This window comes from Bison bison, unplaced genomic scaffold (assembly GCF_000754665.1).
Source record: "Bison bison bison isolate TAMUID 2011002044 unplaced genomic scaffold, Bison_UMD1.0 scf7180017863325, whole genome shotgun sequence".
In the NCBI taxonomy this organism is placed as follows: Eukaryota; Metazoa; Chordata; class Mammalia; order Artiodactyla; family Bovidae; genus Bison; species Bison bison.
In genome coordinates, this window is record NW_011493897.1 from 1,141,374 (window position 1) to 1,152,338 (window position 10,965).

At 41.3% G+C, this 10,965-nt stretch overlaps 1 protein-coding gene across 1 annotated transcript in view; it reads right to left on the minus strand.

The window, feature by feature from the left end:
* The window catches only part of PDZK1 (PDZ domain containing 1), a 63,546-nt gene extending 53,257 nt beyond the window's left edge, over positions 1-10,289 (minus strand). The window contains exon 1 of the mRNA XM_010833250.1: positions 10,114-10,289. The gene's annotated coding sequence lies outside the window, so the exon portion shown is untranslated. The remainder of the gene's footprint in view (positions 1-10,113) is intronic.
* Between the last annotated feature and the right edge of the window lie 676 nt (positions 10,290-10,965).

Consider the following 10,965-nt stretch of genomic DNA (forward strand, 5'->3'; position numbering starts at 1 on the left):
GTTCCTCTTCACTTTCTGCCATAAGGAAGGTGTCATCTGCATATCTGAGGTTGTTGATATTTCCCCCAGCAATCTTGATTCCAGCTTGTGCTTCTTCCAGCCCAGCGTTTCTCATGATGTACTCTGCATAGAAGTTAAATAAGCAGGGTGACAATATACAGCCTTGACGTACTCCTTTTCCTATTTGGAACCAGTCTGTTTTTCCATGGCCAGTTCTAACTGTTGCTTCCTGACCTGTATACAGGTTTCTCAAGAGGCAGATCAGGTAGTCTGGTATTCCCATCTCTTTCAGAATTTTCCACAGTTTATTGTGATCCACACAGTCAATGGCTTTGGCATAGTCAATAAAGCAGAAATAGATGTTTTTCTGGAACTCTCTTGCTTTTTCCATGATCCAGCGGATGTTGGCAATTTGACCTCTGGTTCCTCTGCCTTTTCTAAAACCAGCTTGAACATCTGGAAGTTCACGGTTCACGTATTGCTGAAGCCTGGCTTGGAGAATTTTGAGCATTACTTTACTAGCGTGTGAGATGAGTGCAATTGTGCAGTAGTTTGAGAATTCTTTGGCATTGCCTTTCTTAAGGATTGGAACGAAAACTGACCTTTTCCAGTCCTGTGGCCACTGCTGAGTTTTCCAAATTTGCTGGCATATTGAGTGCAGCACTTTCACAGCATCATCAGAGTACACTACTATATATAAAATTAACAACAAGGCCCTACTGTATAGCACAGGGAATTATAATCAATATCTTATAATAATCTATAAGGAAAAAGAATGTGAAAATTATATATATATATAACTATACAGAGATCGAGATATATAATTGAATCACTGTATACCAGAAACTAAAACAACATTGTAAATGAACTATACTTCAATTCTTAAAAATTTATTAAAAAAAAAAACTCCAGTTTTTTCTTCTATGAAGAACAGATACTAACAACGTTAGAGTATTTCTTGGAGACTTAAAAAGACATTTGTAGACTACCCAGAACCTGACGAATCCTCAATAGAAAATAACATTATTGTGGTTTTTGCAAGAACAAGACCTCTTAATTTATGGGCACATGTTGTAGAAGCAAGCTCATGGAAATAAACGGGCTAGAAGTACACAGTGGGCAACTCTGTTTGAGAGTTCAGAACATTTGGGGCATCATGGATGGCATTTTTGCCCACACACATACAGCATTTTGTGCAAGTGGTCAGGAACAGAGAAGTAAAAAGACATCCCAATGCTTTCCTTTTTTTTTTCCTATCGTGTCACATGGAGAAATTGGTAACAGTTGCATAGCTCATCACTAGAGTAAACAGATGAGGCTTTTTAAGCCTGGAGTGACCTGCCTAGGGCCAACTATCCCAAGCTTTGCCCAGACTCCCCAGAGGGTGAGGGGATCAATATTTGGGTATGCTTGTAGAAAACTAGAAAACATCACTGAGGGCTTCCCTGGTGGCTCAGTGGTAAAGAATCTGCCTGCCTATGTAGGAAACTTAGGTTGGATCCCTGATCTGGGAAGATCCCACATGGCACAGAGCAGCTAAGCCCATGTGCCACAGTTGTTGAGCCTACCCTCTAGAGCCCAGGAACTGCAACAGCTGAGCCCACATGCCACAGCTGCTGAAGCCCACGCCCTCTAGAACCTGTGCCCTGCAACGAGAAGCCACCGCAATAAGAAGTCTGTGCACCACAACTAAAGACAAGCCCTGCACTCTGCAAACAAGAAAAGCCCAGGCAGTAATGAAGACCCAGCACAGCCAAAAAACAAATAAAAATATTTTAAAAAATCATTTAGAGCAACCAAATAAACTTAAGCAAATGAAGATTTTACCATATCCATTGACTGAAACTTCAGCACTAAGATAGTTCTCCAAACTGATCTACAGATTATTGTATTTCTAATCAAATTTCCCACAGGGATTGTCTGGTCACATGTTTGTTTTTTGGTGAAACTCGACAAGCTGATTCTGAAAAATAAGAATAAGGAAGGAGTTGTTCTCCTGGATAACAAGATACTAGAGAAACAATAATTACAACATGACATGGCCACAAGGTAAACTGTAACACTGGAACAGACTAAAAAGCCCCCACACAGACCCATACAAATAGAAGCAATATGACAAAAACAGAGGAAGAGGCAGGTCTTTTTTCAGTAAATTGCTCTGGTGTATTCCTTTCGGGTCTGGCTTATTTCATTCAATATGATATTCGTGAGATTCATCCGTGTTGTTGTGTGCAGTTGTAGTTCATTTGTCTTCATCCAGGGATTCTGTTATGTAATGTCCAAACAGCAGTCAGAACTTGGGGTGATGCCTGCTCAGGTGGCAACACAGTATCCACAATTGGAAGGGATCTCTATCTTGGCATTGGCATACTTCAAGAATCTTGGATCTCTCCACCTCAATTGTTTTTATTGTGGTAAAAGCATACATAACATAAAATTTACCATTTTAACCATTTTTTAGTGTCAGAGGCATTATGTACTTTCACAGTGTTGTGCAACAATCACCACCATCCATCTCCAGAACCTCTTTATCTTCCCAAACTGAAACTACACGTCTATTAAACAACTGTCCATTTTTATTTTTATCTGGCAACCACCATTCTACTCTTTGTCTTTATGAATTTGACTACTCTAGGTACCTTGTACAAGTGGAATCACATGGTATTTGTCTTTTTGTGACTGGCCTATTTCACTTAGCAAATATCTTCAAGGTTTATCCATGTTTAGCATGTATTAGAATTTTCCTTTTCAAGACTGAATAATATTCCATTGTGTGTATACACCATATTTTATGTATTCACTCAGTGTTGAGTGGATTACTTTTGGCTATTGTGAATAATGCTGCTATGAACATGAGTGTACAGACATCTGTTCGAGTTCCTGCTTTCAGTGCTTTTGAGTATATGCCCAGAAGTGTATTTGCTGGATTGTATGGCAATTTTATGTTTAATTTTTTGAGGAACTGCCATACTGTGTTTCCACAGCAGCTGCTCTACTTGCATTATCATCAACAATGCACAAAGCTTCCAATTTCTCTGTATCTTCACTGACACTTGATATTTTCTGTATTTTTTAAATAACAGTCATCCTAATGGGTGTGAAATGACATCTCATTATGGTTTTGATCTGTATTTCCTGAAAGAATAGAAATGTGCTTATTAAACTTTTGTATATCTTCTTTGGAGAAATGTGTATTCAAGTCCTTTGCCCATTTTTTAATCAGATTGCTTGATTTTCTGTTATTGAGTTGTACCAATTCAATTTTTTTACTATGTAAAAAGACTCAAAGAGATGAAGTGACTTAACCAAGTCAATTAACCTCAAGTTCAGAGCAGAGCCATGAATAAAAAACTTGTGATTTTAGGGATACAAAGATGGTTTAATATCTACAAATCAATCAGTGTGATAAAACACATTAACAAAAGGAAGGATAAAAATCACATGATCATCTCAATTGACACAGAAAAAACGTTTGACAAAATTCAACATCCATTCATTTTAAAGTCTCATCAAAGTTAGTATAGAGGGAATATATCTCAACATAATAAAGGACATTTATGACAGACCCACAACTAACAGCATACTGAATGGTGAAAAGCTGAAAGCCTTTCCTCCAAGATCAAGAATAAGACAAGGATGCTCACTCTCACCACTTCTATTTAACATAGTATTGGAAGTCCTAGCTACAGCAATCAGAAAAGAAAAAGAAATAAAAGGCATCCAAATTAGAAGGGAAGAAGTAGAATTCACTATTTGCAGATGACATTACACTTAGATAATACTTTGACAATACTTTGGCTACCTGATGTGAAGAGCCAACTCAGTGGAAAAGACCTTGATGTTGGGAAAGATTGAGGGCAGGAGGAGAAGGGGGTCACAGAGGATGAGACATTTGCATGGCATCATCAATTCAGTGGACATAAGTTTGAGCAACCTCCAGGAGACAGTGAAGGACAGGGAAACCTGGCATGCTGCAGTCCATGGGGTTGCAAAGAGTGGTACATGACTGAGAGACTGAATAACAATGACAACAAATGACACTAGAAAACCCTGAAGTTTCCACAGAAAGTTGTTAGAACTAATAAATGAATTTGGTAAAGTTGCAGGATACAAGGTAAATATATAGAAATTTGCTATTTTTCTATACACTAATAATGAACTATCTGAAAGAGAAAATAAGAAAACAATCTTGTTCAAAATTTCATCAAAAAGAATAAAGTACCAAGGAGTAAACTTAATGAAGGAGGTGAAATAACTGGAAACTACAAAACACTGATGAAAAAATTAATGATACCAATAAATAGAAAGTTATCTCATGCTCTTGAGTTGGAAGAATTAATATTGTTGAAATGTCCATACTACCCAAAGTAATCTACACATTTAATGCAATCCATATCAAAATACCCATGACCTTTTTCACAGAACTAGAACAAATAATCCTAAAATCTATATGGAACCACAAAGGACCCTGAATTGCCAAAGCAATCTTGAGAAAAAAGAACAAAGCTGAAATTATCACCCCTAGCTTCAGACTATAGACTGTACTACAAAGCTACAGTAATCAAAACAGTATGGTACTGGCACAAGACATACACTGGAACAGAACACAGAGCCCAGGAGTAAATCCACACACGAGGGCAATTAATCTAGGACATACAATGAGGGAAAGACAGTGTCCACAATAAGCAGTGCTAGGAAAACTGGAGAGCTACATGCAAAAGAATGAGATTATAACATTTTCTCATACCTTATATAAAAATAAACTCAAAATGAATTAAAGACCTAATTGTAAGCCTGAAACCATAAAACTTGTAGAAGATAACATAGGCAGAATACTCTTTGACATAAATTGTAGGAATATTTTTTTGATCTATCTCCTAAAGTAAAAGAAAAGAAAAAAAATTTTAAATGAGACCTAATAAAGCTTAAAAGCTTTGCACAGTAAAGGAAACCATCAACAAAATGAAAAAATAATCTATTGAATGGGAGAAAGTATTTGCAAATGATATAACTGATAAGGGATTAATATCCAAAACAGATAAACAGCTCATACAACTCAATATCAAAATAAACATCCTGATTCCAAAATGGGCAAAAGACCTGAATAGACATTTTTCAAAAAAGAAGAAATATGGATGACCAACAGGTGTATGAAAACATACTCAACATCACTAATCATCAGAGTAATGTAAATCAAAACAATAATGAAATCCCACCTCACACCTGTCAAAATGATTATCATCAGAAATTCTATAAATAATAAATGCTGGAAAAGGTGTTGAGAAAGGAGACCTTTCAGCTGTTGGTGGGAATGTAAACTGGTGCAGACACTATGGAGAACAATACGCAGTTCCTCAAAAAACTAAAACTAGAACTACTATATGATACAGTAATTCTCCTGTTAGGCAAACATTTGGAAAAAGTGAAAACATTAATTTGAAAAAAAATACATGTGCCCCAATGTTCATAACAGCATTGTTTATAATAACCAAGATATGGAATCAACTTGAGTATCCATCAACAGATGAATAAATGAAGAAAATGTGGTATATAAAATAGAATACTAGTCATAAAAATGAATGAAATTCTGCCATTTCCAACAGTGCAGATGGACCTAGAGAGCATTATGCTTAGTGGAATACGTCAGACAGAGAGAGACAAATTGTGTGTGTTATCACTTACATGAGGAATCTAAAAACCAAAACAAATAAATAAATATAATAAACCAGAAACAGACTCACAGATGTAGAAACAAACTAGTGGTTACAGGTGGGAGAGGAAAGGGGGGAGGGGCAAGATAGGATATGGGATTAAAAGTTTAAAAGTACTATGTACAAAATAAGTAAGCAATAAGAATATATTGTACAGCACAGGGAAATATAGCCATTATTTTGCAATAACTTTAAATGGCTTATAATCTATAAACATATTGAATCACTATGTTGTATACCTGAAACTAATATTACAAATCAACTATAGTCCAATAAAAAATAAATCCAAGGCCAATGTCCTTCTACTACACCAGTCTGCCTGGTTTAGTACAAGATTCTAGCCTCCGCCCTTTACATTTCAGATATATCCCTGATACGTTCATATTTTTACCCCAACTTCAGATCTGATTATCCTTGTCTTTTTAGTAGCTCATTAACTTACCCGGAGCCTGATATTTTAAGCTCCAGCAGTTTTCTGCCCCTGAGTCAATATTTATGACAATCTCCTCTGTTACTCCCTAGATTACTCTGGCCTCATCCAACACCCAAAGAAGCATTCTGTTTAGGCTGCATACCTTTGGAGGAATTTATTAGGCCAGGGTCCAGATACAGAATTGAGATAAATGTTTTACAGCAGTACCAGGCAATGGGCAGGAGGAAGGGCAAAGTCATGGTCCTCAGCTGGTTCACACACTGTGGCTCCACATGTTTGCTGAGTTAAACTTTCTAGTGTTTTTTCAGCAACCAGGTAGCAGGTTGGCAGGTCTGAGGACCCCTAGAGAGCTGTGACTTATTAATACTTGCAAGTAGGCTACAAAGGATACTTCAGTAGTTATTCCCTCCCTCTTCCCTTTCCCAGCTGAGGGGTCAGAATACACAGTACTTTTCCACTGGTTGGGGCGGGGGCAGGAAACAGGTACAGAGCAAGAACTGGCCATGTCCTCCGTTCCTGAATGTATCAAAGTCTGGGCACTCTTGGAATACCGATTAGGGTCTATCCTTACCTCTTTCTGAAAGACACAGAAATGGAGGATCAACGGTCCTTGGGAAGTTTCCAGCTTCTCAGGGGCCCCAAAGGGACAAGCTTAGGGACAGGTAAACAAGGAAAGTGCCAGAGACTTCAAGGCCACAGCCTCAGCCTGACTCCAGTCCTCACAGGGAGACTAAGGATCATCCCATTCAGGCGTGAAAGGCCAGTGAGAGAGAATCAAGACAAGGAATAGATTAATGGACCCAAGTCTGTGGCATGATTTAAAAGACACCCCTGCCTCAAAGTACTGCCTCCTTCAGGATGGTCTCAGGACTTCTTGACACTCTAGTTAAGAGAAACAACTAATTCATGTGCATGCTATTTTTCCCCATTGCTTAGAATTTTAACATGCCAGAAACACACACACACATACAATACTCACCTTCATTATCCACTGAAGAAAGTACCTCTTCTCAGGAGCCCCAGTCAGATTAAAGATGATCCCAACTGATATGCCATAAGGTGGTATACAGCCTCTATGCCCCCAGCTACACGAGTGCTGAAATCCTACCCTCAGCAATGGATCCCTTGCTAAACAGTATCTTTTTCCTTTCCCCTAGATCAGCCTGGAAATATTCTGGAGGACAAAATGCTAAGTCCCTGATTCAAAGACTTGGGCATCAGCAGGCCTGAGATTCCTAGGTGCTGTAGGAAGGCTGAAGAAGTGCAGATGTCACAAAATGCAGGAGGCTAGTTTCCTCGACTCCTTTGGCCAAAGACAGAGCTAAGCAGAGCTACAACAGAGCTCAGGACTGGAACCCACACCTGCCACTTGCGGAGCAGCTGTCAAGAGGCCATAAGCAGAGAAAGATGGGGATCTGCAGCTTCAAAGCCACATTCTGTGTGACTCTGCTGTCTAATAGGCAGTGAACTGCAGAAAGGAGCCGTCTTCCTATTTGCTCACATGGCACAGTGTGGCTTTGTGGTGGCAGTGAGGGGGCACCCCAGCCCAGAAGACACACAGAGCTGTGACTGCAGCCATTTCTGCCACCAGGCTGCTGTATCCTGAAAAAACCTGGTATATCGCCATATGGATCAGCATGTGGAGCAGGTGGCAGTGTCAGGCTGCCAAGCCAGCAGTTCTGCAGGAGGGAGGCCTGGCTGCAAAGGAACTGGTGTCCTCTGTGACCAGGAAGAGGTAAGACTCTCTCTTGACACCAGTGACTTGGGCAGATTTTTTTCTGCCTTCAGTTTAAAACTTGAGGTCATTATTCCCAGTAAGCCATTCACTACAGACTGGAAATTGGGATTGAAACTGTGAGAGGCATTGCTCCCAGAGCCTGCCTGTCACCCTAATACCTACACCCCTGAAGCTGCCATGCCATCCCCATAAAAAACAGCCCTGACTCTCTCCTCATGATGTTACCAAGGACTCTGGGCAAGAGGCCAGTAGAGACAGAGGCAGGGGGTGGGGATTGAAATGCCTACACAGCTTTGCTCTAAATGCCCTCTGGCCCTGAAGTTTGGTTTCCTTCCAGAAAACTATTGGCTGTACCAAAGGGGTCAGTTCACCCTTCCCCAGGGGAGACGCTGGGTCTCCCACCAGGCCCATGGAGGCAGGAGAGGCAGAGGCCAAACAGAGAAAAGAAGTAGATCCCTTTTCTCCGTCAGCCTCTGACATGCTTCTTCACATGGCCTGTTGCCCAGGTTGCTCTCAAGGCAGTCACAAAGCAAGCGGAAGCCCCAGGTCAGACCCAGGATCAGAGTGATGTCCCCAGCCAACACCCCACACACAGTAAGAGCCCCATGCAGAGGCAGCCAGGGGAGCTTCAAGGGGAAATGTGACAAAATAACAAATTTTTCCTTATGTGCAGATGTGGCCTCAGGCATTTCATTGCCTAAAAGTCTGATGGGGTCAAGTGAAATGTGGAAGTTAGCCACAAAAGCTAGTGATCTTTGGCGGCACTGAGTATACTAGGCTCCAACTATGCTGAGGCCAGTGGCAGGTCTGAGCCCCAGGCACACTTGACAAGGGAACTGTACAAACCAGACTCTGTTTGGAGCAGAGTAACAAAAATGAAGGAAATATTGACACTGTGCCATAAGGAATAGGTGAAGAAACTAAAGATATTTATCCCAGAAAGCAGAAATGTTAGCTAAAATGATTAACTTTCTTCAGTGATTTGATGAGATCCCAGTAGAGAAGGGTTTCCCTGGTGGCTCAGACAGTAAAGAATCCACCTGCAATGTGGGAGACCTGGGTTCAATCCCTGGGTTGGGAAGATAGCCTGGAGAAAGAAATGGCAATCCACTCCAGTATTATTGCCTGGAGAATCCCATGGACAGAGGAGCCTGGTGGGCTACAGTCTATCGGGTCGCAAAGAGTCAGACACTACTGAGAGACTAAGCATGTACACACATGGAGAAGGAAATCCGGGTAATGCTAAAACTCAACATTTACTGAGTACTTACTATGTGCCCAAAAAACAAGCTAATTATTTTATACACACTTTCTCATTCAATCTAAACATCTTATTTAGATATTTTAGAAACATGTTATTTCCATTCTACAGATCAGGAAAATCCAGAAAAGCTGAGAGACTTGCCCAAGGTCACATACCTAGTGGGAGAGTAAGGAGATGAGCCCAGGCCTGTGACTCAACCACCATCCACAGACACGTTCTGTGTGGTGCTCTCAGCAGAATTAGGAGCAATGGTTGGGTGGAAGTAAAAGGAAGGCAGTTCTGAAGGCAACAAGAGGGAGAATTTTCAAACAACTGGAGGGTTCAACAAAAAATAGTGGGTGGGTGCTGAGAGTGGTCAGGAGCCACACACAACTAGAGATGGAAGCCGAGGATTCAAGAAGTATTAAATAACTTAGTTGTCAAGAATTACAGCAACAGCAGCACCTGGGAACTTATTAGGAGCCCAGATCCGTGGACCCTACCGCAACCCTACTGAATCAGAAACTCTGTGGCTGGGCCCAGACATGTGTATTTTACCAAACTGTCCAGGTGATTTTGATACACACTCAATTTTGAGAACCACTGACAAGGAAGCTTCTACACCCTGCCAGGGACTGGACTAGATGGCTGTGTTTGTCCCTTCCAGTTCTAAGACCTCACAGTTCTACAGAAGTGAGATACAAGTATGATTTAACAACTAACCAGATTTTCTTTTAACATGGAGCACTTTATAGTAATATCTTGGAAACAATATATCAGCTGTTAAATTGTGTGATTGGACTCACCTCAGACACGTGAAGGCTGACAAGATAAACATCTGGGAGACTGTGGTCAATGGGGCTGCCCCTCCAGCCAGCAAGCAACCTACGTTCTAGCCACCTCAGCCATTTCACTGGTTTCCAAACAAGCCCCGAGTGTCCCCACTCCTGGTTCATTCCTGTTGTTCTTCTATCTGAAAAGCACTTACCTTTTGAAATTCTCTCTTCTTTAAATGCTCAATTCAAATGTCACCTTTCCTGAAAGTGCCCAGCAGTATCTGGTGCACGGGTCGGCCTCTCTTCCCGCTTTCCTTCCTGGGTGTCCTCTCACTTCTGGGTGACTTGCAGCACCTGGTGCGGTCGGTCGGCTCTGGCTCAGGGGTGGGGCCTCAGCAGAGCGTGTTCTCCTGAGAGGAGGCCGGCACTCAGGCACGTCAGCCCCCAGTGCCTACCATACAATGATGCTCAGTGGGGAGGGATCAGACGCGGCATCTTAGGAAAATGATTTAGGCAACTATTTACAAGATGCACAGATGCCAACTCACTGTGAGAAAGAAGCCCTCTATGATTCAGTTTCTAGCCCTCAGGTCTTTGCAAAACTTTGAGGTTTTTGCAGTAACCAGTGTGAATACATATCTATGCTGTTGGGGCTCAGGGGGCCCACCTTTATGCATCTACAGCCCTGTTATGTTTAACTCCTCTTCACATTCATAACAATCTTTGTTATATAATCGCTGGATGATGAGAAATGCTGAATGCCCTCACAGCCAACCTTCTAAGTACCCCACAGAGACAAGCATGGACAAATCTCCTTTTTAGGGAACAAGGAGGTCATAAATTTGACCACTATTGTATGGACAACAAAGAAGGATACTGGGTTACCAGATACCAGGTCCAATTTAAGAGTTTATGTCAGCAGGGCCAGGTGTCCTGTGGGCCGTGGTGGGCTGGCCTTGTGACCAGGATGCTGGTGAGAGACATGGAAAGGGGATGAAAGACCTCCCTTCTCAACAAGGGTTTCTATACCACAGGCTCCTGGAATTGACTCATTATGAATACTG